This window comes from Acomys russatus, chromosome 11, assembly GCF_903995435.1.
Source record: "Acomys russatus chromosome 11, mAcoRus1.1, whole genome shotgun sequence".
In the NCBI taxonomy this organism is placed as follows: Eukaryota; Metazoa; Chordata; class Mammalia; order Rodentia; family Muridae; genus Acomys; species Acomys russatus.
The window spans coordinates 23578858-23591680 of NC_067147.1; positions in this window are offsets into that span (position 1 = coordinate 23578858).

Sequence of the window (12823 nt, forward strand, 5' to 3'; positions counted from 1 at the left end):
ATGCAGATATAAGTGAGTACTTCTGTAAGGCAGGAGACACTGTCAAGAGAACAAAGCGACAGCCTACAGACTGGGAAAAAATCTTCACCAACCCTACATCTGACAAAGGTCTAATATCCAAAATATATAAAGAACTCAAGAAATTAAACACCACCAAACTGAATAACCCAATTGAGAAATGGGGCTTGGAACTAAACAGAGAATTCTCAACAGAGGAGTATCAAATGGCTGAGAAACACTTAAAGAAATGCTCAACCTCCTTAGTCATCAGGGAAATGCAATTCAAAACAACTCTGAGATTCCATCTTACACCCATCAGAATGGCTAAGATCAAAAACTCAAGCGACACCACATGCTGGCGAGGATGTGGGGAGAGAGGAACACTCCTTCATTGCTGGTGGGAATGCAAACTAGTACAGCCACTTTGGAAATCTATCTGGTGCTATCTCAGAAAAATGGGAATAGGGCTTCCTCAAGACCCAGCTATTCCACTCCTTGGAATATACCCAGAAGATGCTGCAGCACACAACAAGAAAATTTGCTCAACCATGTTTATAGCAGCCTTATTCATAATAGCCAGAACATGGAAACAGCCTAAGTGTCCCTCAGTAGAAGAGTGGATAAAGAAACTGTGGTACATATACACTATGGAATACTACTCAACTATTAAAAACAAGGAATTCCCGAAATTTGTGGATAAATGGATTGAGCTAGAAATGATCATAATGAGTTAGTTAACCCAGAAGCAGAAAGAAACCTGCATTTCTTTACTTATTTTATTTGTGGTGACTGCATGCCATCATGCATGTATGGAAGCTAGGGAAAACTTGCAGGAATCACAAGAGAGATCATTCTCCTGTGGAATCTGCTGCTTAAACTCAGGTTACCAAGCTTGGTGTCAGGAGAATTTACCAACAGATTTATTTTCTTATTGTACTGTAGTTTTAAAAAGTTTGTTGTTGTTTTTCCTGTTATAAGGATTAAACTCACACATACTAGGCAAGCACTCCACCACTGGCCTGTATCTCCAGTATTTGCTTTTTCTGGGTGAAAACTACAGAACAGTCTAAAGTCTGTTAATTCACAATAGAAAATATGTATCATTTACAACCATCAAGAGATCATAATTAAATGTGATACTTCCTCTCAACCAGGTCTGGGGCAGACTTGTACCAGTTCTTTCTAGGGTTGTAAACCTATGACCATTATTTCACTTACCAAAAGACAAAATAGGATGATGGATAAAAACTCACATGAATTTACAGTTACTGAGTGTCAAGATTTTCATGAGAAAAGATGCTGTTTAAAGATTTAGAACTTACAAGAAGGAATATAATTGAATAACTTATGGTACTATTAAAGTCATTAGTTATAGAAAATATAAACAGTTTGAATGTGATGATGTGGTGAAAAGGTCATCTTACAAAATATTTTTTAAAATCTTGCAGAAAATTCAGTATACATTTAATTTTCCTGCATTAGGAATCTTATTATTCTATCATGAATTAAAATTTGATCATTTTGAAAAATTATGATCATGTACTTTAGGCTTATAACATTTTCTATGAATTGCTTTGTTTGTCATGTTCTTTCACACAAAACTATTCTGATTGACAGATAAATTGATATCTTTCATGTTGTTATGGGAACAACTTTCAGAATAGGAACAGTGTCGTCAACCTTGGTGTTTATCACTGGAATTAGCAATTGTCTCATCCACTAAGTATGCATTTAATAAGTATCTTTTGAACTGAAAATTTGAGCCATTTTATTGACTATACTTTCACAGAACTTAACAGGTTTAAAACTTAGAGCTAATGACTTTGTTGGAAATAGAAATATGCTTAAGTGTATCCATACACACCTCTGAAATATGCACAGTATACATAGACACCTATGAGAGGACACCCACATGTGTGTGCTTGATGGACACTGAAAAATGAAAAGGAGAAAATAATCTTAAAATATCTATACCGCAGTTCAAAATTATTGTTTTAATTATATCTATGAATTCAGGTAAGATTATGTGTGTATATGCCTATTTGTATAAATGAGATATTCTGAAATTATGGGCACATCAATATATCATTAGGAAATATATGAAATATGTAAGAGGTTATTTTCAGGGCTATGCCTGAATTCATTAAATGAAATTATGATAATGAGAAAAGTTATATCCTTCGCAGACTTATATATGTACAAGAAGCACCCTTAAAGAACTTCAGTCAAAAGCAGTATCTAATACATAGATGTAAGTTTATGAACACCTTCTATTTCCTTTCTGAAAATGATTTGAAATGGAAGATTTAGGGGGTAGGGGATGAGAATGGTTTATGGACTGAAATGGGACAGCAGTTAAGCACATGAGACCAATGTTAATTTAACTTGGGACTGCTGGAAAACATTACTACCTATTTCTTTTTTTTCCTTTGGAAACCATGGAAACAAAGACATTTGACTCAGTTTTAAATTACATTTGAATTCTGGCTGTTGCTAACTTAATGCACTTACTATCCTGACATGTTATTTCCTTCCTCCTCTATTTGAGAAGACCGTGGACACTAATCAAGCCACCAACATCCCCCCACCCCCCTTTAAAGTTCATTGGAATGCCACGCAAAGTACAGAAAAGATCCTGTACATTTCATTTACTTCACATAGTATGTATGACATGGACCACTCTTTTACAGATGACTTAACTTTTCCATGAAATACAATGACATGACTTTTATTGTGCACCAGTCACACTATCTAAGGTTGTTATCATAACCAGGAATACACAATTGCTTAAGGAAGCAGGCGATCTGCATTCTCCAGGCTCCCATGCTGACTCAGTCATGCAGAACTAACTTCCTGGCGGTCTTTGAATACACACCAAGCTGCTCTGTAGCTGCTGCTGACAATGAACTAGTGACTGGAAAAAGGAATCTTAAACACAGTCACATCTCCAGACTCTTAAAATCCTGTTCACAAGGCACGCTGGCCTAATACGCTGCACGGCAGGAAGACCTTTAAAGAAAATGTCTGAACAGTATACAAAGCGTCTCGTCTATTTTTTTTTTTTTTTGGGAATTTGCTAGGCAACTAAAATGTTCTCTTTACATATGTATATATGTCCATTGATGTGCTACAATTCTATTGAGCCTTTCTAATGGATAATTAAATAATAAACATTTCCTGATTCTATATTAAATGTTCAAGACATGCCAAATGAGGTAATTGATTTAATTTTTTTGGGACCATTTTTGGAAAATCTTAAAATAAATGGAGCAGCTAGTTTTATAGGAAAAGTGTTAGTATTTGATACACTGGAAAGAATAGACCACTTTAACCAATTAGTACCCTAACTTCAGGGGTTGGTTTTCTAGTTCATATTTATTAATTGAAATTAATCAAACGATTGGGTTTTGTTTAAGGTGAAAATATTGGAACCAAATTTATTTTGCAGAAAGACTTCAGTAGTTGGCAGGAAACAAAGCTGAGAGCTACATCATTGCAGCTCAGCACACAGTGCTGCAGGGGCTAATCATGAGGGTGATCTCTTGGCGTAGAGCAAGCCCTCTGGTAACAGGCCCTGCCACGTCCATTTGGGAAACTTAAGTGTATTTAGGAACTTCAGTGCGCTCTAGCATATGTGTGTGTGTGTGTGTGTGTGTGTGTGTGTGTGTGTGTGTGTGTGTGTATTAAAAAAGTAAAGATTAATTGAAATTTGTTAATTTTGAAGATAGCATTGGATAAAAATTTTTCCATCATCTGTATTTTAATAATTAGCATTAAATCTAATTAGCATGGAGTTAAGTTGGATACAGACTTTTAGCCAAGTGCTATTGTCTGTATCATTGGATACAGACATGGTCAATATCTTCTAATCAGAATTAATCTTATTTAAAGGGTCATGGTGACATATTTTGTATCTTGAAGATGTGGTAAAGATTGAAACTTGAATCTGGTCCTTAAAAGCACACAATTCCATTGATTAAGGTAAATTTTTTTGAGTTTGGTATAATCACTATATGACTTATTTATTGTCTTGGTCATTAATTTTAAATATAAACAATTCTTTCACTGAATCTGGAAATCACAGGACTCATTGAATGTCTTTCTTTCTCTAGTTCTTGCCTCAGCAAATCCTGGAAACATACTTAAAAGATGGGCAATATTTAAAATATATTCATTTTAAAGTATTTTAAAATAATTAACATAAAACTCACTGTTAATATGTAGTTATAGACAGTATAATATACATTCTGGAAGTGTAAACATTTTTTAAAATCTGTATGCTCCAGTTTATGACCTCTCCTGAAAATGTGCTATAAATAAATAAAAAGTAAAATTTTGCTAGGCTGTAAAGTTTATACATGTAATTTACCTTAGTATCATGTTCATATTTTCACAGGATTTGACATAGAAAAATCTTGTTTTATTACTTCACTTAATTGTCATTATGGTAACTTCTCATTTGTCCATAACAAAATTTCAATTTACATTTTAAAATGTGTTAGTTACGTTATAAAGTTCTGAACATGTTAAACTTTACTGGTAGGGTTTGTTTACATTTGTTAGTTTTGAAATGTTATTTTGTTTATGTTAGTTCACAAGCTGATCTGCAAGCCAGAGAGCTGACCTGATCTGCCTCTAGGTTGATTAGCAACATCTGACGTCATAATCGGCCTCCTCCCCCCCAACCAAGTGTGTGCCAAAGACACCAGGAATACAAGGACAAACCCACCACCTGGTCTCCCTCTTCCCCCCACCCTCTCTGTCTCTCTCTAAGGGGTCTCTCTCTCTCTCTCTCTCTCTCTCAGGGGTCTCTCTCTCTGTCTCTCTCTCTTTCTCCCCCTCTCTCTCTCTCTACACTCATGGCCCACTCAGGCCCTAACTCTTCTCCCCTTCCCTTCCCTCAAATAAATCTATCAATATCAGATCTGTTACACCTCACTCTATTTTAAATGATAACTGTTTATGCTTTATGCATTTTGCTTACTGTGTGAAAATTTCATAATACATTCTTGCCATTGTAAACAATGGTTAAATATATCTGTTGCTGATTTGCCTTTGTCACTTTCTCTTATACAGTTTGCCTCATTTCACCTTCAGGTGCCATTAATTATATATTCCTTTTTTTTTTCTCCCCACAGGAGGGCACCTGTGATCCCACAGACCTAACTAGTGATTTGGTCAGAAAAAGGTTTCTAATCTGTGAGATTTTTTTTGTGTGTGTGAATTCTTCATGACTAGGGTATTTAAACTTATGGCTATAGGTTCACATGTCTTGGTGACCATCTGAAGATTATGAAGGAGTCAAGTCAACACTAAAAGATCACAGTAAGAGACTGAGAACCACATATTTTCAGAGCATCCTCTAGTCCCCAAATCTCTCCATATGGGAAATAGTTCTACTACACTTTCTTTTCCACTGAATGTGCTCCAAGATTTGAGTCCTGACCCAAACGATGACATGTGTTGTTTTAATTAATATTTACATATTGATATGCCAACTATGATATTTATTTAAAGTAATTTATGGTATTTAAAAATAAATTTAGATGATGCTTCACACTGATTTAGGTGCAGATCCAGGAACTACATGGATAAGTTTAAAGTGTTGGCCTCATTATTTCATGACTGTGTGATTGACAGCACTATGCACCTATCTTCAAGAGGACTGAGAACACCTATCTCCTGAAGTTCCTGTGAGAAGTCAATATGATTATGTTTAAAGTTCCAAGAAAAGAGCGAGGCACATACATGAATACACACAGAGCCATCAATGTTTCCTTTTTTATTATGCAATTTCTTGTTTCTTCCTGTTTTCTGTAGTATGAAGATCTTTCTATTTATGCACTTTAAAACAACCTAGAAGCAGTTTGTGTATACGTTCTTTAAATTTTTAAAGTTATTTCTACATAAGCCTAGACTGAGTGTAATTTCTCATAACACGGTCAGCACATTCTACAAAAAAGGTTTTGGCCCACAGAAACAATTTATTATATTAGTCTTTAGAATATGCTGATGATTATTGCATTGGCTCTATATTAATTCTTCAACAAAATCTATAATTCATGAGTTATTTGTCTTCTTTATGCACTTTTTCAAAATTTTTGGTTTTAAATTTCTCTCACATGTATGCAGTAAAGTGTCAAAACACAGAGTGAGGATGGAGTTGTGTGAGAATTCTGGGTGCTTGTGAGAAAACTCCAAGAAAACCAGGCAAGAGTGTTGTGGCTTCAGTTTCTTCAAAAATCACAGAATTGTTCTTGGACTGTGTTTTGGCACCTCTCCCAGGTATAGCAGAGAGAAGTGAGTTTACTTCGTGTTATTCATTATTACCGGCTATTGTCATTCGCTTATATGCCTCTATGGGAAAACATGTATTCGCTATGTGTGGCTTGTCGTTGGGATTGTACACTTTACTCCCGTGATTCCTCTTATTCCTGAGACTTTAAATTGTCTAGTGCTCTGAATATAGTTGGCTATTACATAAGACTTTAGACCACATCATTTTAGGCTCTATTATCTTAGGTGCCACCATCTCAAGAGCAGCGAGCAGAGCAGCTTGGTCATTGTCATACACATTTCCTTTCTCCACATCCCTCTGCCCCATAACATATCTCACATCTCCTTCCTAAATTCGTGTCTTCTAAAGGTTTTTTTTTTCTTGTTAACTTTAAAAATGTTTTGTAAAATTGTCATTATTTATTTATTAAATATCTTCACTGTTTAAACTTTAATTTCTTAGATTCTTAGGACGTTTGTTCATTATGTCACTCATTCATTTGAATTTCCTTTTTAATAAAAACTTGCTGAGAACTTAATTTTTAAATCTCATTTTAGCTAGGTTTCATTCCTTTTCTATATTGATAGAAATCTCTTTATATTTCTTGAAACATGCTTCTTAGTAAACACAATATCTTATGTTTGTCTTATAGCTGTGTAAGCACAAGGATTTCCACTATTTATTCTGTTGCCTGTAAAAATACTTATTAAAATTATATCATTTTCTTTGTACTTCTTCTCATATTGTAGGTTATGTTTTTTTTTTTTCTCACTTGCCAGGCTGTTGCTTATTTATTCATCTTAAAGTAGGAGCACTCTACATAGGGATTGATGTTGGCCCACGGACAAAATGTAAATTCTACTTGATGTATATTAATGTTAGGCTGAGTGGGATCAGGCTATTTTTCAGTGTTAAGCTGCCATTTAGGCATGTCTGAACACTCAACACATTCTCATGAGCTTACAGTATTCATAGAAAATGCTTTACATGGCTAACAAATAACATTTTGATGCCCCCAACTTTCTGGTTTCCTTTGTGATATTAAAAACAGCTAACATGCAACTTTTGTTTCTATTTTTCCTAAAGTGAATGATATCAACACCATAGTTGACAGTCTCAGTCTTCATTGGAACAGAAGTCTTACTGCAGATTTAGAAGAATGTGTACTTTCTTCATCTGTGAAGCTCACTCAGCTGCGGATGGAGTAAACTCTGAATGCTAGCTCTCTCAACATTATGGTGATGAAAGCACTTAAACGTTCTAAGTAGTCATAAGAAGTGGTAGGTTCAGTGTGTGATCAAAATAGAAGAGAAGACAGCTCTCAGGCTGTGCCCACGGAAGAAGGAATGACTTAGAATGGCTCTTAGATTTTTCTAGTCAGCACTTTTAAGAACTGAGCTCAATGTACCCTCAAGTGATGCATGTCTGAATCAACTGCTTCTGAGTTAAGGATAAGTCCAACATGAAGCATGTCTGAGCCAGTCAGTCGAGCTCTGAGTGAAAGGAGTTGGAGGTCAGAGGTATGTTCTTTAAGCAATTCCTTGTTGAGGAAATGTCAGCCTATCATGACATTCCAGTGCTATCACGGCTTGTGATAGTTTGTGAATCTTCATAGCTATTAATGTTAGTTGTATTACATGTCAACTTGTTATGAAAGCAATAGTGTTTATGTAACTTTTCAATAAAAAAGTTAATTCTACCAACTATTGGGCGATGCTGGATAGATTTTATGAAAGGTTTGATAATGACCACTAGGAAGGTCAAGGAACAGGAAATTGTGAATCTGAAATAAAATAAAGAGCTAGTTTGTGAGTAGTGGCACATTTGAAGTAAAAGTGAGGTCATCCACCTGGTAATAGTCTAACAGTAACGGGTTTGGGTTTTACCATCTTCTTGGAAGAAAGAACAAAACATTGCTTGAATGCACAGAAGGTAATGGAGAATACAAAAGGAACAGCAGGCATTAATTTCTTCTGGCGGGAAGAACAAGCTTTTCCCAGCACTTCTGTTTACATTCAAATTCAGAGGGAAAAGGTGTGGATTTCAAACTCATATGGCTTATAAAACAAGAAGTCGTCAATTAGATAAAATGTATCTCTCCCAGGGAGCACCTTGTAAGTCTAAAGAATCACAAAAGAAGCAAGATCACCTCCATTTCTGTTACATTTCCCACAGATCAGCTTCCTCAACATCAAGTCAAGAGATTCATGCTTCTTCTGGTGATAACTGTGTAACCTGATGCAACTTCTGGCACAGAACAAATGAGAATGTGGGATAGACGCAGATTTTGTTTAGATACGGCCTGAAATTGATATTAAATAATTCATATAAATATGTTTACTAGTAATGTGATGGAGGAGAGTAATTGATCAAGTTAGAACAGGTGTGCACAGAAATTATCTACTCTGGAGAAAGTTTTCTGTTTTGGAGGAAAATAAAACTCTGACATGTTAACAAACACTGATAAAGATAAGGTTGATAAAGAAAAGAGGGAAGTGACTAGCAAGTGTCATATCCTCTCATATGCTCTCAAAGAGAGCAAAGGCAGCTCTCTTAGAGTAAAGGTTATGCGAAAGTAGAAATGACTTAACAGGGACTGTAGCTCAGCTTTAAATCATCTTAGTGAGCGAGGTTGGAATGCAGATCTTCCAAAATTATGATTCCCAGGAGTCGGGCAACTAGGCAACTGCCTAGTGAATTCTCTATGGAAGAAAATAACATTATGCAAATCTGAACTTTTTCTCCGTTTTTTTTTTTTCACACAATATTCACCACTCAATCAAAATTAACCAGATATGTCAAGAAATATAATAATGTGATTTTTAGCCATAACAAATAGTGGATAATTGAAACAGAACCATGGGGGAATTCAGATAATGGAGCAGATAAAAGAGATATGAATGCTTAATATACATAATGAGATATATGCTACAATCAGATTTTTAGGCAGATAATAGGAAATCAAGCACTAAATAGAAATTCTAAAGCAGAAAAATGTACTAACCTACATTAACCAAGTGGAGAACGTGATAAAACATGCCATGGTTATCATCTGTTCTATGTTTTTAAAATGCATTTCAGGATTTATGAATTAATCTCATATTTTTAATTTTTTCTAGTATATCATATCTTCATTTAAAACATATTTCCCAGTTTTAAAACTATTTTCCTACATTTATAGGTATGTTCATATATTTATTTCCACAGCTAGAATATATGTGTGTGTGTTGTGTGTGTGTGATTATGTATTTATTAGTCTCAGGCTTTGTTTCAAGAGACATGTAAAATTAGATCACTCATATGATTTGATACTTCCTAAGCATGTAAATAACAGGATGGGAATATGTGGCATTAATTTCATGTGCTTCTTAGTGATAATTGTCACTGTTTCAATACTTTTTGGTAACTCATTATAACAAGTGTTGGGTTCTTTTCTATTTTTCATTGTGATAGTCACTGATTACTATGCACAGAAGTTTTGATGATGAATACAATTCCCTTGAAATGATGCATTATGTGTGATAAAGAAGATATGTTTGGTAATGAACAAATAATCAAATGGACTTAAACTGTATATTTGGTTCGATTAGAAGGTTTGAGATTGGAATTTATTCAGGGATCTGTTACATAGTACAAAGAGAACAACTTAAATTTCACTGATGCTTTTCTCAATCCTGAGTGATGAGTCCTTAAGGAGAACCTGGAGACAAAGGACCAGGTGAAATGTGTTGATAAAGTGAGAAAAATCTAAGCGTGATCTTAAGAGTCATTAGCTCCATTTTTATTATTAGATTCATGAACATATTCAGCATTTTAGGGACGGAAAAATACTACAAGTGATATTCTTTCCAAATTCACCTGGATGTAGTATATTAAAACTAAGGCTTATATTAAAACTAAGGCTTTTTTTAAGCTAGACAATTTGTAGACACAGTGCAAGAAATGGATGTGGGGGGTTGATACACAATTACTAGATATTAAGTGATGAGCACACCTTTAGGAAATATGAAAATGGTGGAAATATGGGACCATGAAATAGCTGAATATAGAGAAACACGTTACAGATGCCACAAACATACACTCCCCATCCTCTACTTTTACAGTGTGTAGCAGACTTGCTGAGGTAGGAATTTCTGGACATGGAACAGGTTTAGAGAAATATGTAGGCTGAACTGCAATGATTTTGAACTTGAAGAATCTGTAATTCTTTCTGCTACAGATATGAAACAGGGAAGTTATGATTTATGGTCTTAAAAGACACTTTTAATAAAGAGTTTAAATTTGTGCTTAATCAACATAAAATTGAAGGTACTACATTGGTAAGAATTTCTCAAATTGTGATTTCACATAATGAACAAATAACTTCTTTGTAAGCCATACGTAGATTTGAAGGACAAAAATACACTTTTAAGTTGAAACAAAATACCATAGACTACACGAATACAGTCAAGATAGGTATTATCTTACAAATATTTAGTTTACATTATTTATAAAGCATGCATATATATTTTCTACGCTGCAAACAGGTTTTAAAATGATTTTACTATTGGTCATGGCATAAAAATTTAAAAACAGTGACCTGGAGTTAGTAAATTAGCGACTTTGAGTGTAGCTAGCAGTTATACTACTGATAAGGACAGTGCTATGCTGATACCACGGGAGGGTTCTCTAAAGGAACTTGAGAAGAAATAACCAGAGAAGATGACATTCTAAAATCATATAAACCGTAATAATGCTGCAGGAATTTTGATGCTATTTCTGAATACCTAGGAAGGAAATACAAGGGACTATGGAGATGACTCAGTAAAGGGTTTGGGTAGGAGCATGAGGCTCTGAGTTCATATACCCAGCCCCCACATGAAAAGCCAAGAAGAGCTATGAATGTTGAGTCCCAGCACTGGAAAATTAGGGTCAGATATATCCGTGAGATTTGCTGCTTAGCCAACCAATGCAACCAACTCGTTTCAGTGAAAGACTTTGTTTCAAAGAGAAGTGGAGAGAGTAATTGAGGAAGGTACCTGATGTCATCATCTGGCCTCCACACATGCATGTCGGCACAATACATGCACACATATGTTAATATGCCTACACACACAAGGCAGATACAGAAGTAAGCAGACAAAGAGGTATGCAGATAAAGAAGTAAGCATGAGGATATTTGTTGGGTTCAGTGGAAGATTTTGTTTCAAAAAATGTGGAGAGATTTATTGAGGAAGATACCTGATACCAATTTGTGGCTTCCACATACATTCATGTGTGTTAGCAAAATACATGCACACATGTATTAATATGTCTACATGTATAAGGCAAATACATATACAAAGAAATAAGCATTAGAATATATATTGGTTACAGCAGTAAACAATCACAATTAGCTGATTGTTTTTATTGTTCAAAGCCAAAACAATAATATAATTAATAACTTTATCTCATGCACTACATTCATGAAATTCTATTGACTTTCAAATTGGTACTGTTTCCACCAACATGCCAATCCCAGAAAGAACATGTAGTCAGTGCCCTCAACTATTTTTAGGCATGCTTATGTGTCCTACCTGCTAACTTCTATCCATCATGCCTCCAAATTAATCCTTTCAAATAAAAATACACACCAGGCTAACTTAACATTCCTGTTAACACACGATTTTCAATTTTAGATTAAACATGTGGTTATAATTATGAATTCTAAATTTTGTATGATACAACTTTCACAATCAACTGTATCACACTTTAAAACCATTATTTGTAATTCTACTTGGCAAATTTTAACCACATATATAATTGGGTACATTGTAATATATCTCGCTCTCTCTTATTTCTCTCTCTGTAATGATTAGATTATGATAAGTTCAGGAACTTACTATTTTTATTGTGACAATACAGATATAGAATTTATTCTCATAACCCTTTTGTAACATGGATCATTATTAATTACAATCGCTAGACTGTAACATAATTATAAAGTACATAATCAGAATTGATAAAAACCTGCAGACTCAATATCTTTATCTTTGACAAGTTCTTAAAACCCTCCCAAAGCTGTTTCTAGTAACCTCCAATCTAGTCTCTATTTTTCTAGTCTGGTTTTAAAGTCCACACATAAACAATTCAGTGTTGGTATCACAGATTCTGAAGCTGTTTCCAATTTGTCCACTTATAGTGCATGCTCATACACATGTTTATATGGCTTGTCTTTGACCTGACCTGAATACGCATTTAGAAGTCAATTGAGTGAACACCATAATATACCATTATTTATAGTATAAATCATATTATTAAATTCCTTTTAGATAGGAAATAAACACATTTATAAATACACTTTAGTAACTAGAAAAATCACATCAATTTATTGAGCTTCTCAAATCTAAAAATATATCTTAAAAATCTTTAAGCATTTTCACAAGTTACAAAATTTATCTCAAGTGTTGTCTAAATCAATTTGATTTTGTTCTCCTCTCTTTAATATTCAGAGTTGTTCTTCTATTCGTCACAATATACTGTAGCAACAGCTCTTGAAAGGCCACAGGTGACATGTTGCTTGTCAAT